At 41.9% G+C, this 16,985-nt stretch overlaps 1 long non-coding RNA gene across 1 annotated transcript in view; it reads left to right on the forward strand.

Annotated features, from left to right (window-relative positions):
* The window catches only part of LOC141577697 (uncharacterized), a 118,649-nt gene that overhangs the window by 25,996 nt on the left and 75,668 nt on the right, over positions 1-16,985 (forward strand). Inside the window, exon 2 of the long non-coding RNA XR_012506978.1 lies at positions 11,853-11,946. This is a non-coding gene — a long non-coding RNA (uncharacterized LOC141577697). The remainder of the gene's footprint in view (positions 1-11,852; positions 11,947-16,985) is intronic.

Raw genomic sequence — 16,985 nt, forward strand, 5'->3', positions numbered from 1 at the left:
CTCCAGTTTCTACAAAAAAAAAAGTTTACTAGAAGTTTTATTGGTATTTCATTGACAAATTTGGGAATATATGAAATCTTAATGATACTGAGTCTTCTAACCCATAATCATGGTATACCTCACCATTTATTTAGGTATTCTCAAATTTCTCTAAGTAATGTACCATGAATACTTGAAAATAACGTGTATTGCAGTTGTGTGTAGTACTTTATAAATGTCAATTAGGTCTAGTTGGTTTTTATTGTTTCTACAATCTTCCATGTCTTTTTTCTTATTTTTGGTCTAGGGTCCTTAGTAGTTGTTGGTAAAGGAGAGTTGAAATTTTCCACTGGGCATTGAGTTTTCTACTTTTCTCTTTTATTCTCTCAATATTTGCTTCACACATTTTAAGGATGTTATTAAGTGCATGCAAGTTTACAATTGTTACATCTTTCTGATGAATTGTCCTTTTGATTATTATGAAAGTTTCCTCTTTATTACTGGTAATACTTCTTGGTTTGAAGTCTGCCTTATTGTCTGACACTAATATAACCAGTTCAGCTTTCTTATGCTTACTGTTTGCATTGTTTACCTTTTTCCAGTGATTTGCTTCCAACTGATCTCTGTTTTTAATACTTTAAATGCATCTCTTGTAGGAAACATGTAGTATGCTCTTGCCTTTTTAAATCTATTCTGTCCATCTCCACCTTTTAACTGGAACATTTAGACCATTGATGTTTTCCACTGTCTCCCATTGGCAGCCTAGAGCTGTTTCCAGGGTTATTACTACCTGATACTCTTGGTCTGCCCCTCCTGACAGACAGAGCATGGTCTTACAGTAAGAAGATGTCAGCATGCAGAGGAAGGATGCGTATCAAAGAGATAAAGGGAATGCCTTAACAATGTCCCCTTCCAAGGAAGTGAAGGAAAAAAGGGAAGGGTATTTTATTTCTTTGTCTGAGGTTTGCAGTATTGTTAGCAGAAATAAGTCTGGGGATATCAGAAATGTGTGTGTTGAAGTTGAGGACAGTGAGCCCTGTAGGAAGACACTAAAAAGGGAAAGAAAAAAAAGGACACAGAAATCAAGCCTTTTTTTAAAGCTAACTTTTTTGGGTATTTACCATGCCTTCTGCCTTCATTTCCAGTGCTGACACTCATTTGTATTATTGGATTTAATATTTACAACAATACCATGCTTTGGGTGGTATTATTTTATAAATGAGGAAACTGAAACAGAGAAAGTAATGTCCCAAAGTGAATAAAGGCAGAGCCAGGATTCTAACCCAGGCTGCCAGACATTGGATCCTGTGCTGGGAGGGAATGTGCGGGATGAGCTTTGCCTGCTTCACATACCTCTGTATGTTTGCCATGAATGCTCTGTGGAGCGTATCCTTCAGAAACCTAAATTCTGTTTACAGGCTATCCATAAACTGGGTGATCAAGGAAGTGCTGTTCAGTCCACTTTCACAACTTTCTGGAACCCAGACAAGGGCCAGAACAGTGTTCTTACGAGGACTCAGAATCACCTCCTGTTGTGGGCCCTGGAGGGCAGGCGTCTGCACCAGTCCTGGGTGCTCCTACTCCTCACCTGCTAGGATGAGTAAGGGTGGGCTCTACAGCACCCCTGTCACGTCACACAGCAGCTGCTTGGGCACAGGCTGGCTGTGGAACAACGAGGATGGCTTACTTCATGAGGCCCAAGAGAAAGCTCTAACCATCCCTGCGAAAGTTCAAGGCCCCAGGTGGCCTCTCTTGGGAGTGATGTTCTTTCAGAGTAGACCATTTTTCTGGCTCTCTGTAATCTTGGTTACAATTTGTATTGACTCAGCTGCAGGCAGTCTAGCTGACACAGCTGTGTCGCCAGCTGAAGACTGTTAGTTCTTCATATACGTGTAATGATATATAAGCTGTGGTCTGGGTCTGTATGGAAAATAAGTGAGCAAGTGCCCCCTCTTCAAAATTACATAGAAGCCATAAACCCACTGGTAGGAGGCCATTACTAAACCTAGATGTCTTCTGTTCAGTGCTTTACCAGCCAGACTTCAAATTGTGTCACTCAAGTTATTCTCTCTCATGTACACCTCTTCTACCAACTCAAGCCCCTCCACTCTGCCTCACACACGTCTGTGAGGAACACAGGGTGCAACAAGAGCACCTCCATTTTGCAACAAAGAAATTGAAGTCCGGACACAAAGAGTAACTTGCCCAAGGTGAAGGCAGACTGGAACTCAGAAGCAGGAAGTCCTCGCTGAGTGAACTTTATGGTGGAGTATGGCACCAGGGATGAGACTCTGGCCTGCTCACATTTGGCCTGTCTCCTTATCTATGCTATGGAACAGTCAATTCCACAGAGAAGTTCAACGTTTGAAAAATAAATACTCTGCTTTCTCTGGACTTTCTGTAGATCCTGTGTTCATTTCCTGTGGCTGCCACAAAACATTATCACAAACTTGGTGGCTTAAATAACAGACATTCATTCTCACAGTTCTGGAGGCTAGAAGTCCGAAATCAAAGTGTTAACAGTATTGGTTCCTTCTGGAGGCTCTGAGGGAAGAGTCAGTTCCAGGTCTCTCTTCTAGCTTCTGGTGGCTGCCAGCAATTACTGATGTTCTTGACTTGTAGATGCATCACTCCAACCTCTGCCTCTGTCTTCATGTCATCTTCTCTTCCCTCACTGTGCAAGTCTGTCCTCTGTGTTTCTCACAGGACACTTGTTACTGGATTTGGAGTCTATTTAGATAATCTAGGATGATATAATCTCAAAACCCTTAACTTAATTACATCTGCAAAGACCTTTTTTCCAAGTAAAGTCTAATTCACATGTTCCAGGGATTAAGACATGGACATGTCTTTTTTTGGGGGGAGGTACCTTCACCCTACTACAGATCCCCTGTGTCCTGTTCCTTTGGATCTGAGTCAGTTTGGGCTTACTACAGGCTGGAGTTGAGAAGAATACCAGCTTTAAGTAAAATGCTTATGGAGTGTCTACTGTGTGAAAAGAACTGAGCTAGGAGCTGGTGACATAAAAACAAGTAACATCCCTACTAACAGGAATACAAGTAACTGATCCAGGACACTGATGGCAACAGACGTTATGCCATCATCCTCTTGGAGATATACTCAGCATATATAAGTAGGTTTCAGAACAACAGAAATATCTCTCCTAAAATCCCACTCACAGTCAAAGGAAATGCCATCATTTCCTTTGCCTTTGATGTGGACTCAACAGTAGTGCCACAGAGAGATTACATTACAGGAAGTTAACAGAATTAAGACTCATCAAACTTGACCCTTCAAAAAGATATTAGGTAGTAGATATCAGAACTTTGACCAGTTTCATCTCCCTTTGATTCCTGTGGCCACTCTTAAGGGAATGTAGAGCTGAAAAAAAAACTTTCACTATATCAAGTAATCAACATCCTAAATAATTCCCAAAACGCATTATTTTTGAAGAATTTTAAAGAATCCAAAGATGGCATTAAATAAATGAGCCCTAAAGAAAAAGTACTACTTCCAATCATTTTTCTTATGAAGCTAACTAAGGAGCCCCTGAAAACAAGGACCAGTTCCCAAAGAGCTCTACGTTCTCTCCTAATTAAGAGACTGCCCCATCTTGCCAACATTTTTGGCCAATATGGATTTCATGACTAATCCACTAAGCTAACACCCTAAACCACCAGAATTTACAAGAATCAAGGTCACTGAAAAAATTGTGTCTAAAAATAAGGGAGTGCTAAATGCTTTTAATTCCTCTCTATTTCATTCTGTTACCTCAGATATGGCATTCAGTGTATTTTTTTCCTATTATTCTGAACCCTCAGCTCAGCAAGACCGTGCAGTTTTATAAGCAGATGCTGTTCAATATTTTCTTAATGTAACAACTTCTGAAAGACAACGTTTGTGTGAACAGAAAAGAAGAAATAGCAGTTTATAGTTTTATGGATGCATACTTAATTTTTCTAGAAACATTAGAAAAGGTTTCACCTCCTATAATTCTGGAAGAATAAAGCTTAAAAACAAGGCTTGAGCAAAGCATTGTGTTCTACCATTCCACTGGCATGGGCCACAACTGAAATCAGAGCCCAACTTCTTAGTTTGAGCTTCCTAACTGGAGAGAAAGAGAGAGAGCAAGTAAATATGAGTGAGAGAAACTTTTGAATTAAGTAAATACCTGGCCTGATTCAAGGTCCAACTTGCCAAAGCAGCCAGCTAGGACCAGGTATTTCAGAGAGAGGAATCAGGATGAATATGCCCATCAGAGAGATACTGATTCAGGTTCCAACTTAAAATTGTTTTTCCAGACATAAGAGGAGGATGCCCTCCTGGTTGATTGTCCCTGCTATTGTCATGACCAGAATTCTTCAGGCCCTCATGCATACTTAATTGGTTCATTGCATTTGGTCTAAGGACACGAATTCACTAGATGATTATACCCTTAAAATGTTGTCTGTGGAAACTCCAATCTGGCATTACACCAGATGAGAAGCTGTCTTGCAGTTTTTACTCCTTCTACAGCAATGTATTTCTCCCTGCCAAAGTCTCCTTATGTCCTTCCCAGTGTCCCTTATAATTCTTCTTTGGCCTTCTCTCATACATGCAGAAGGCTTCCAAGTATGAGAATTTATTTCACCTGAAGAACTGGAGAATTTATTTCACCTGAAGATTTCTGTACTTGGGATTGTTTATCCTCAAAGAAGATCACAAGAATATGGGAGACTTCAAACGCTGACCACTCTTCCCTTCTAGGGCATATTTGAGACATGCTCATTATACTTGAAGCTACAGCAACATTTCTTATGCATGTGGCACTGCAGCTTTGATATTTGCTGAGTAACATTTGGCCGTACATGTTTTCAAATGCTTAGGCTTCTTGCGATACTTTCCAGATGCTTTGTGCCCAAAGGTTTGGTCATTCAGTCCACAAAAATCTGCTCTTAGATCTGCCTGAGGCCTTTGCTTTCAGTCTCTTTTGTCTTGGTCACAAGGAATGCTCATCCCTTCATGACGCCAAAAGTTATCCAGCAAAAGATTGTAACAAGGCTATCACTCTCTCCCTATTGTGTCTTGAAGGCCATACAGAATAAAACTTTTAAAAAGCAAGCTATAAAATACAAATTACGTTGGAGGAGAAGTAGAGAGGGGTAGAAGGTGAGGGGTTCATTTGACAAAATTATGCTTATAGGTACCAGTTTGGTTAAAGCACATCTGCTTCCTTTTCCTCTTGTGTCTTCACATTAGTGAATTTGTCTCAAAGACAAGTATTAGAGCCCAGGTGAGTGTCTTCTTGGATGACTTTGGATCTAAGTAGCATGAAGACATGATTGCTCAATTCACATGTAAAGATGACAGCAATGAGAAGAATGGCCCAGAACTGAGGCCAATTAAAAATAAAATTGTGAAGAAGGTAACTCTTCCTGAACTTACTTAGATCCACTTCATTATAGCACCCTTTTACTATAAAAGAAAAGCTGCCCTATGGACATAGGCTTTCAAAGACCAGAACCTTTCAGTCATTTCTATATTGATCACTCTTCACTCTCAGTAATAAGAGCCTTTCATTCTGGTCAGTTTCATTCATTGGAGAATTTATTTCAATCAAAAAAAAAAAAAAAAAAAGAGCTAGAAAGTTCAGCTGTGTTTTGCCTAGTGGAGAGAAGAAGGAAAATAGAATTGAACCTAAAAAGATGGTTCCAATATAACCAAATGAAGGTGGCGGTTAGAGTAAAGAACTTCTCAAATACAAAATGCATTCCAATCTAAAAAAAATATTTAGAGATGGAATAAACCATCACTGGCAAAATAGTTTGAGATAGTTGGAATGCTGTTTCCTTCTGCGACTGGAAATAGTTCCCTGGTGGGTACTGTTTTTAAAAAATAGAGTATATTGAGTTTACTTTTCTTTATAAAAGCAATTCATGATCATCAGAAAAAAATTTAAAAATACAGAAAAGGAAGGAGAGAAAAACCCCACAAAAGCCACCTGTCTGTAGTCCTACTAGACTGGAAATAATTTTGGGAGTCAGTGGGATTTTGTGAAAAGGATATGGCTTTCAGGATCCAAAAGATCTGTATTTAATTCCGGTTCTAAACTGTGTGTCATCGGACAAATCTCTTCAATTTGAGCAGATGCTTACTAAATGGAAATTGAACAACAATAAAAACTCATCATTTTATGTATCAGAGTCACTAGAGAGGAGTACTCCCCTTTCTCTTTCATATATGGTTTAGGATCAGTGTTTAACTACCTATAATGTTCTTGCTTTGGCTTGTTTATTTTTCATTGTGAGGAGCTAAACTCCACATCCCTGGCTTTCTCATTTCACACTTCCATTAAAGCCTTATTTTTGGCTGTTGCCATGACTCTTCTCCTTGTAGCTCTTGCCTTCCTTCTCCAGAAGCCCTTCTTTAACCCTTTCCAAGACACCTTCAGTCTTTACCTACCAACCTCAGCCATGCCAGTGATGTCTCATTCTCCATCTAGAAAGAGGGTGGGCAACTATGAATTTGAGACAGCAAGCCCTTCTTCATAAAGCTAAATTTAAAGTGGCTACGATAAATCATATTGATGCTGTGTTTCAATGAACTACTGTAGTAGTATGTCCACATGCTAAAGTAATTCAGAATACAGTTGTTGGAAAGGCTATTGCCTCTCATGTCCATTGTACCCTGCCTGACTGCTATGTAATTTGGAAGAGCACCAAACTACATGAAAGTCCGGCCACTCCTCCAAGTCCCTCTCATGCGGTGTGCAGGGCAGCCCCCAGGAGTCCTAGGTGGGAGAAGGCTGAGGGTCTGCATGGAACCTTTCTCCTTTACCCGGGCTGCTGAGAGAGGCTTATGAAGCTCAGGGGTAAAATTCAGAAATCTCAAGCAGCATTGAAACCTTAATGCATCTCAAAACCCAAAGCAAAGCAAAACAAAAATGTACCTTACTTATAAATAACTTTCCTGGAATGAGATGGAGTAATACTTCATGAAAAGCCATGGATTGTGAAAATTAGTTTGGTGGGTGGAGTTCAACATTTTTTAAAATGAAAAAATAGAATAAAATAGGAAATACCAAAATATAAAGTAGATGATACCGGTAGATAAAAAAGGTGCATCTGTGTCTATGTGTGTGCCTTTGTAAGGCAAATCAGTTTTTCCACGGTCACAATTAGAAACCCTTGAAATAGGAACCTGGCTCAGATGAGAGTAGGCTGATACTAGAGACCCGAAGAGGGCAGGTTGGGAAGAGTAGGGTAGGGAAAGTAGGGTAGGAGAAAGGAGGGTGCTTTCCAATAATCAAATTAGGTACCAAAAATCAGACTGGTCCTTCACAATTCTGCCAAACTTACACACACACGCCACACCATACCAGACCCTACTTCTGTCCCTAACATCACTCTCCTGAACACCTAAAAACTCCCCAGTTGCTGATTCTGGTATAAATGCCATAGACTCCAGCCTTGATCTGAAGGAATCTTCTTGGAAAATGTCTACCCAGGTGGATGTCCTCAAGAAGATCAAAAACACCCAGAGACTTCTGCTTCTTTCCTGGGCTGGGTGTGAACAGTTAATAAAGGAGTGATCCACCCCCCTGTTCTTTACAACACTTCCTATTTTAGAGTCTCTGCTTTGGAATATTTGGATGAATGACATCATACACAGAGCCCCCATCTAACCCATTAGGTTAGATGATAAGCAGTTATAATTCAAACATGAGAATACCTGAGGTTTTGTGTTCTTTGTCACTTATATCACTTGTTCTACAAATGCTGCAACAGTCTTTCTTAGAAACTAGTGTCCAGTTAAACCAGGTCCATTGCTCAGTTCTCTCTAAACTGTGGAGTGTGCGTGTGCAGCTTCTTCACCCAGTGTTTGATCTCAGACAGTACCTTAGAAAGGCTGCAGTCCAGGCGGCTGAGCTAAAGCCACAAGCATCTCTTCTAACTCTCCTCATTTGGGTACGCTTAACCATTTTCTCACCCTTCTTGCCAATGTGCAAACCCCACATAGAGAGTGTGAGAATGAGGTTGAGAGAGTTAGGGAGAGAGAAACTGAAAGGCACTCAGCCATGGGGATGCTGCCGCCTTGCCGGAGCAGCGTGGGTGGGAGGCTGCAGCGACTCTCTGGGTCCCCTCAGCTGCTGGGGCTGCCCAGCCCCTCCCCAGCCCCCTTCTTCCTTTGGGGCTAAAGAGGCAGCCTCCTTTGAGCTCCTCTCGTGCCATTGCTTTGAGTTCTTTGAGCATCTCTCAAAGAACTTCTTCGAGCTTCTTACTGGTTTCTTCTTTCCTGCCATTGTTTTGAGTTCTTTGAGGTTTGAGTTCTTTGAGCTCCTCTCCTGCCATTGCTTCCCCCATCCCCTACCCCAGGACACCTTCCTGTAAGCACTAGGCTGCTGTTCAGGGCACCTCACCTGGGAAACCTCCTTCAGTGACCTTTGCTTTTTCTGTTACCCTCTGAAAGTTTAATTTCTACAACTAGTTACCTTAATTTTGGTCTTCCTTGTAGCATATGTAACTGTTAGTGCTCCAATCCCAGGGACATGAAGAGGGCTGCTGGGGTGCCCACAGTTTTCTATTTCTCTAAGTGATGATTTCACAGGTGTGTTCACTTTGTGATAGTTCATTGAGCTGAACACTTGTGATTTGTGTATGTCCTGTACATATGTTACATTTCAATAAAAGAGTTTAAATATTCCTTGTCCACTGGACTATTCCCTGTCCCGTAGAAAAACACTGGTCCAGAAACATGGAGACTTGAATTCCAGTCTTAGGCCTGTTGTCATTGATCTGAACTGATTTAGGTAAGTTATTTGGCCTCTCCAAATGTCAGCTCATACAACTATAATATAGATCCTCTGTTTCTGCCTTCTTGACCTCACAAGGATCCTTCTAGAGATTAGATGAGGTTATGGCATAAAAGCATATAAAAGTGGAAAGAGCCAGACAGACGTGAGGTTGATTTTCTCAGGAGCCTCCTGCTTGCATCCGTGTCTCCTGGTCTGGACTGGGTGGCAGGCAGCCAGGGATGAGGCTTTTGCACCTTTTTGTGCAGTAGCAATAGAAATACTTTTATGCTATGAAGCATCATTTAAAAGAATGTCTCCTCATTCCCCAGCCTGGCTTCACAAGTCACCTCAGAGAACCTTCCCCATGCCTTCTCTGAGCCCCTGTTTGCAGTTTCCCACATGGTTTGACTCATGAAGACTCCTGCCTTTCCCTTGGGGCCACATGTTAAGACTTGCTCATCCTGTGGCACGCAGAAAGTTGTAGCCTGGCAGGAAGCAGCTGCAGTGGACCTCACAGGTAGAAGGCAGTGGAGCAGGAGGAAGGAAAATGGGATGTTAGAAGTATGAAGATGCTGCAAATAGAAGGGCCTGATCACCTCCACCATGGGCAGAAGTGAAAAGGAGGGACTCCCCTTGGACAGGAGATGTTGAACTTCTTGCTCAGAAGTTTATGGTCAATCAAAAGGCAATTCTATATGGCCTTCTGTGCTGGACGAAGACCCCTACTAGAGCTACAAAGCTAATCTAAGGGCTAGGAGGGACAGTATGATGTGAAGGCTCAGGATACCAACTTTGGGGTCTGGTAGACCTCAGTTTGAATCTTGGCTCTGTGTCTTTCTAGAGAGAGACTTTGACCTTGCTAAATCTCACTTTATTCGTCTGAAACTATGCTGGTAGATACCTGATGAGTTTTTCATGAGATTAAATGAAAGAATGTATGAAAAGCCCTTAGCATTGTGCCTGGTACATGGTTAGCTCTCAGTAAATATTAGTAATTCTTGTTCCTATTAAATGCAAAGGAGAGCCTCATAAGTTTGAAATAGAACATAAAGGTAACCCTGGTGTGTATATGGGTACCAAAAGGATGGGAAATACAAATAAGGAACAATCACAGGGCAAGCTGTTTAAGTGTGAGGTTTGGGGGAGTGGAGAGCAGAGAATGTGACTTAAGGGACAGACCTTACAACATTTAGAAGGATAACACAAATGATTTAGTGTTTTTTAGTTTGTTAATATGGCAAGTTCTTAATAGTTTTTCATCTCCAGCACTGTGGTACGGGTTGAGGAAATTTGCTAACATTAAACTGGTTATATAAGGTAGCAAAGATGTCTTAAAAATATTATAAAAATAAATAACTCTTACAGGGAAAGATTGATTAGACTTCATTAAATTTAAGAACTGTTCACTAAAATACACCATTAAGAGCATGAACAGACAAGCCAGACTAGGAAAAGATATTTGCAACCCATATATCCAACAAAGGATTTAAAGTAGTTAAAGAAATCACATATGTCAATAAAAAAAAAAGACAGTCAACCCAAATAAATAAAAGTTTAAAGCGTAGAAAAAATGGCAATAGACTTGAACATCATAAAGAAGATATCCAAATGGCCAATAAGCACATGAAAAGGAGCTTACTCATCAGGGAAATGCAAATGAAAACCACTCTTTGCCCTCCAAACTAGGGATTGGGGAGGTGTTGGCAAAGATACAGAACATCTAGTATTCTCATATGTTGCTGTTGGGAGTGGAAATTGGTACAGACACTTTGGAAATGGGTTTAGAAGTAGTTACTATAGCTATGGATATGCATATCCTATATCCCCCCAGTTCTACTCCTTACTGCACAAGAATGGTCATAGCAGCATTGTTCACAACAGCCCCAAACCAAAAACAGTTCAAATGTCCATTAACAATGAATAAGCAAATTGTGATACATTTATAGAAATGGAATATTACTCAGCAATGATGATGAGCAGACAACTGCTAACATAAAAACATGGGTGAATCTCACAAATGTAATGTTGAGTGAAAGAAGTCCAACACAGGCATACAATTTCATTTACATAAACTTGAAATGGCAAAGCAATCTGTGATGATCCATGGCAAGGTGGTGGTTTTCTTTAGGGAAGGGAAGGTAACTGAGAAGGACACAGGGTGGAGAGACACTGGAATGATTTTTCTTTTTCTATTTCTAGATTTTATGAAAGTTACAAAAATTTCAGTTTTAAAAACTTCATCGATTTGACTATTTATGAATTTTGTATTTTTCCAAATGTGTTATAGGTCAATAAAAAATAAGTGTACTTACAAACCAAGTAGAACCTGCTCCCACTCCCATGTAACCCCTGAAAGAGAAATGCATCACTGTGATTTGTGAGATGTGGCCCCGTGTGTGCAGGTGACTTTGCCAGATGACTTGGATATTCTGCAGTCCTTTCTGGGAGGGCCCACATAATCCCCTCAATGGTGCCTAGGAGTTGGCGGAAAGATCAGGCAGGCAATGAAGAGTTAATGAGACGCAACTCTGAGAAACTCAGTGAATTTATGAAGCAACTTACACACCTTAAAAGAGAGTCAGGGCCATATGTCCTACTAGAAGGAGGACTCAGACAGCAAGGTACAAGGAAAGTCTTGAGGAGGCAGCAGACTGCATCTGGGCCTTGCACTTCCTGGTGAGTCAGGGACTGTTGTTAGAAGAAAACTGAGGCATGGAGAGATTACGTTACCTCCTCTAGTCACCTGCTGTGAAGTGTCAGGATCTGAATCCAGGATCTGAACTTCAGCAGCCTGGCTCCACAGCTTGGAAACTTGTCCACTATGCTGTGCAACCTCTCACAGGACGCATGAACTCTAGGACAGTTCTGTCCAGTAGACATTCAATGCAAGCCACATAGGTGATTTAAAATTTCTGATAACCACATATGAATATGTAAGAATAAAGAGGTGAATTCATTTTAAAGTTATACTTTATTTAAACTGATATATCCAAAATATTATCATTTATGCTTGTAATAAATATAAAAATAATTATTGATGAGAGAGTTCACTTTTTTTAATACTTGATTTTGTAATCCTGTGTGTATGTTACACTTACAGTTTGTCTCCATTTCAAGTGCACGTGTGGCTGGTGATCAGCATGTTGGACAGCCTGGGTCTGGAGAGCTGCAGAAGGAACGGGAGGACTACCCAGGTGAGAGGAATGGCTTGTGAGAAGGCTCAGGGGGAGGAGTGCTCTGAGCATTTGGGGCATCTTTCTGTGAACTGCCAGAATCTGAGCATCCCAACAGCTGCTCCTAGGGAAATTTGCTCTGCCACACGGCAAACAGACCCCTTTCTTCCTCTAGAGATTAAAGAGAGCTGAGAGCGCACATCCAAAATGGCCTGTCCCCAGAATCCCATGGGCTCAGGCTTTCAGACCCATAGTCAATAGGCATTAAGATGAGACCCACTGTCAGCCATGCCCCTGTAAGTCTCAGAGTCTGAGGCCAAGCCCTCACCTCCTATGCTATGCTATGCCTCCACTCCCCTTCAGGCACGCCCCTCTCAGGCTCTTTCTTCATCCTCTTCTCTGCACCCACTTTACCCTCCTCCTCCTTACTGACTTCACAACTTGGGGGCTGCTACTCAGCCTTCTTGCCTCCACCCCTCTGCCTCTCCAAACCTCCTGTACCCTTTGCTCAAGACCCTGGTACAGCCTCTTCACATAGTTTATGAAGAGCCTCACTCTAACGAGCAACCACAGCCTGGGCTGCACAGTCCTGTCTGTGTAACCCCACTCACCTTTGTCTGGTCAGTTTCACAGCCAGTTTGTTCCCTGATCATACATGTATCTTCTATCAGTGTCAGATAGACGGTGTGCAACTTATAAATAAGTATTGTGAGAATAAAACTGTCAACGGTTGAAAGAAGCTGCATTCTCATGCCAGCCTGACTCTGAAAACAGGATGAATGAGGTAACTGCATTTTATAGTCATTGTGAGTTTGCCAAATAATGGCTGGTTGAATCATTCTCTGAAGTCTTTCTGATTACAACATTAACTATGAATTAATTCTCCATCTGTATAGGAAGTAATTATACACAGTAATGTGAGCTATGCCCATATTTACCTCATTTAGAAATGCTGGAATTCACATTTTGAGATGCTCTAGCAATAACGGACTGAGAGATGCTCGTTTGCAAACAATCCTGCCTTGGAGGCGTGAGCAGGTCGTAACAATACTAAGTGTTAGGGTCAGCATGGACAGAGATACGTGAAATGCAAATAAATAATTTTCTCAAAAGGTTTGCAATCATGCCCTATTCCTGTGTAACCCTAGGGAAAATTTAATTAAAATAATTGCATTATCATCCCTCAATCTGTAGTTCTTACTTTGAGGTCATCATCAAACCATGGAAATTTCTCTGATTCTTGGAAACAATGGCTATTTCAGGAAACTGGTGGTTATCAGGACCATGTCAGTTGGTATGTTTTAAACCACAGGTGGAAACTCTATGCCAGGACCTGGGTAAAGTGCCAATTTTGCTAAACATGTAAAGTACTGAGCACACAAGAGCAAGTGCAAGTCTTTACCTCTCTGAACTGGTTCTCTTTTCATCTGTAAAATGGGTGGAAGTAAACTCACATCTTCAGGTGGAGTCAAACACCAGGCAGAATGCATGTCTATTTCAGGGCTCTGCTGCACCCAGCAGGGTAGCAGGGTCAGGGGGTACAGAGTACCCTAAGGAAAAGAATGAGAATGAACTTGCCTGCTCTGATTCTCCCAGAAGTGGATGGAGCTTTGCATCTAGTTTCATGAAGGGAATTATGGGGAAGAAATATGAGCCTCAGGAGAAGAAAGCAGAGTTAAGCCCCTCCTCAATCCATGGCACCCAATCATCACTATTCTGGGCAAGGATTTCTCTCATTTTGTTAGGCTTTGTCTTTTTTTTTTAATAAGTTTCCTCTGCATCCCTGGCACCCACCCCACATACTAATATGTACCTGGATGTGTGTGTATATTAATACATTTGAAATTTCATGATGTTATATCATCTTTGTATATATTCTAAATATATATGTATGTAAACATATAAATAGATATGCAAATGTAGATAGATAGATAGATAGATAGATAGCTGTAGACTATGGAACACATTCTTTTGCTTCTTTTTTCACTCAGGTCTATGCTTTTAAGACTTGCCCATGTGCTTGAGGAACTATCGTCCACATTCACCTATTTATTCCCCAGTGATGGACATAGGTAGACAGACCATAAAGCACAATGGTTAGGAGTGCACACCCAGGAGCCAGACTGCCTGGCATCGTTCACATTCGCTAGCTGTGTGAACTTGGCCCATATACTTCACCTCCCCATACCTCAGTGTTCTCATTTCCAAAACAGAGATGGTAATAGTGTCTACCTCATGTAGAGTACTGAGAATGTGAAGTACTAAGCACACGTAAGCATTCAGCCAGTGTTAGCCATCATTATTATCATCATCATCATTATACTTCCCACACCCAGTGCTGCATCAAGCCCCCTCATACACATCCCTTAATGGACCTGTGCCTGAGTTTCTCTGGGCTGAAGACTCCAGAGAGGGATGGCTGGGTCATAGGGCGTAGGCTCACTTAATTTCACCAAGTACTGCCAAATTGGTCTCCAGAATGACTGCCCCAGTCTACATTCCCACCACCGGTCCCTGAAGGTTCCGGGAAAAGTTTTCTCAGCCAGTGAGAGTACAGATTTTAACAAGTCTCCTCTCGAGTTGCACTGACATCATCTGTCTGGGAGACTTCTGTCCAAGTTGGGTGGAGAAACAGCTCTCAGACACGTGGCTGATTTAGAAGTCTGTGCTGTTCTGCTCTGCAGAGCCCTAAACTCTGCAGTAATTATTAAATAGTAGGCTCACAATCTTGGGGAGGCATCAGAACAACCCCGAAGAGGGGAGGTTCAAAGTGCTTCTCCAGAGGATTCTGATCCCACACCATAGGAGAGCATGCACCTCCCACTCTTTAACCCCAAGTAAGAGTCCCTGCCTCTGAGAGCCACTGTCACTGATAGATGGATGTTGTCAGCACAGGACAAAAGGTGGAGAACCACCAGGGGAAGGATAGGCCTGCAGGGTCAGGGGCCTGGAGTTGCTAGAGGCCACCAAAGCAACCTGTTGGAGCAGGAAGGTCCCCTTCTGCAGAAGATTCTCCTACTGTCAGACATCTCTCTATAGTCTGGATAATACCAGAAATGTCACTACTCAATCCAGTCTTTTGAATTAAGCTCATATTTTCTCTTGAAGACCATGCTCTGTCAACAAGTTACCTGGGCTCTATGTTATTTGGGCTTTATTGCCTACAGCCCAATAACTGTTAGTACCAGAAGGTGTGAGTATCTAAGCAGCAGTCCTTGAGGGACTTGGATGTTTGGTAGGCAAAGTATGATCAGTGTTTGATAGACTTGAAAGATGTGTGTCTCAGGCTTCGCAATAGTGAGTACAGCTCTAGAGGAGATTCTGAGGCCCACTGGGAAGTGTCATTTAAATCCAGCCTGATACCCATATCTTCATAAAGATGCTAAACACTACACTTAATAACTGTCAGATTGAAAGCTGATATTGGGGGCTAGGGTTTGGGCAAAGGGACAAGGGCAGGGACTAGGTGTGCAAGGGTAGGAGAGGTTGGGGTAAGTAAAATGGCAAGTAATACAAGATGTTAAGGCTTGAGAACTGGGTCCAGATGCCAGAGAAAGAGGTTCTGTGCCAGTTTCCCCTTATCCGTGATTTCTCCCTTACAGTATGTTCCGTCCTCATCCCACTCCCACTCCCACATAGGGAAAGCAGGGCTATTGCATCCAGAATGCATCTTCTCAGGTTTTTTCTCCCCAGTTTGAAGCCGAATTGGTATTGATGAGTGTCTCTATCTCTTCCTTCTGGAACCAGGTCCTGATGGATCCAGCCTCCATAGCCCTACAAAGTAGGTTCCTCAGTCCCCATCCAAAAGTTTGCCCTGCCCCAGAAGAGACAGGCCCAAAAAGGAGAAATTCAAGCCAGTTTTTCCCAGTTATTTGAGTCCTGGCCCCAATTACTGTGGCCTCTAGTCTGTCCCTAATTTTGACTCTCCAATTCTGAAAACTGGGCCTCAGCCTTAGCTCAGAAATATTTATGGAACCCCTGCCATGAACCAGGCACTGTGATCCTTACTGGAGATATAATTGTGACTAAGGTACTGGCCCTTGCCTCATGGAGATTACAGGATAGGATCCAGTAAGTAGAAAGTTTGCAGTAAACTGTGATGAACACTAAGATGGGGAAATGGAAGCATGTAGGAGGGCAGCTAACCCAAAAGGCAGGAAGGACTTCCTGATGAAGTGATAGCTAAGCCCTGATGCGAAAGACAAGTAGAAGTCAACCCAGCAAAGAAGAGTGCATGTGGGGGTGCAGCAGAGATGTTGGAGGAAGGAACAGCAAGTTCTATGGCCAAGAGATTAAAGAAAGCAGGACAGGTTCAAGGTTTTAAACATAATTCTGTAAATCTGAAGCCACAGAGGATCATGGAGGAAGAGCAAGATATGTGACTCATGGAGTAACTAGGAACCAGATGACCACTGGCCTTACAAGTAGAGAGAGCATATACATTTATTGTCCAAATTGAGAACCCAACAATTATAAACTGGGACTGTTCTGGCAAACCAATCCATATCATCACTTTATTTATAAATTGAGTTTTATATTTGGCTCTAACCAAATCTGGCTCTATGTCTTCCTATACTGAACCTCACCCAGCAGCTTAAAACATATGTCCCTCCTGTACAGAGGCCTGACTTGCTCTTGCTGAACTTCTCCTAGAAGACTTGTCTTTCCATGTATTTGGATTCACATATTGCCCTCATTTCTGGGTAAGCTATAAATATGCCCAGTCCCATAGTCAGAAGCATCTGATCCTCCTTCTGCTAAACCAGTTGGCCTCCTTGCCAGAAGCCAAGACTATACTCCCATATGTGCTCTATGCATGTGTGTAAAAGTAATTGCATATTCTGTTTCTCCAGTTGATCTTATCCCAGGGCAGTTAACCAGGAACTTCCAGAAGAGATGACATCTACAGTATCCAAAAAGCTACTTATTTGTGTCATCTATCTCCTAATAAAACAAACCTATTTTTCACACCAAGATTGTTTCATTTTTTACCAGCACCTAAATATGCACTGAGTCAGCATCAGAAGGCTAGAGTTCACATCCTCACTATCACATCCTCA

This window comes from Camelus bactrianus, chromosome 1 (genome assembly GCF_048773025.1).
Source record: "Camelus bactrianus isolate YW-2024 breed Bactrian camel chromosome 1, ASM4877302v1, whole genome shotgun sequence".
Lineage (NCBI taxonomy): Eukaryota > Metazoa > Chordata > Mammalia > Artiodactyla > Camelidae > Camelus > Camelus bactrianus.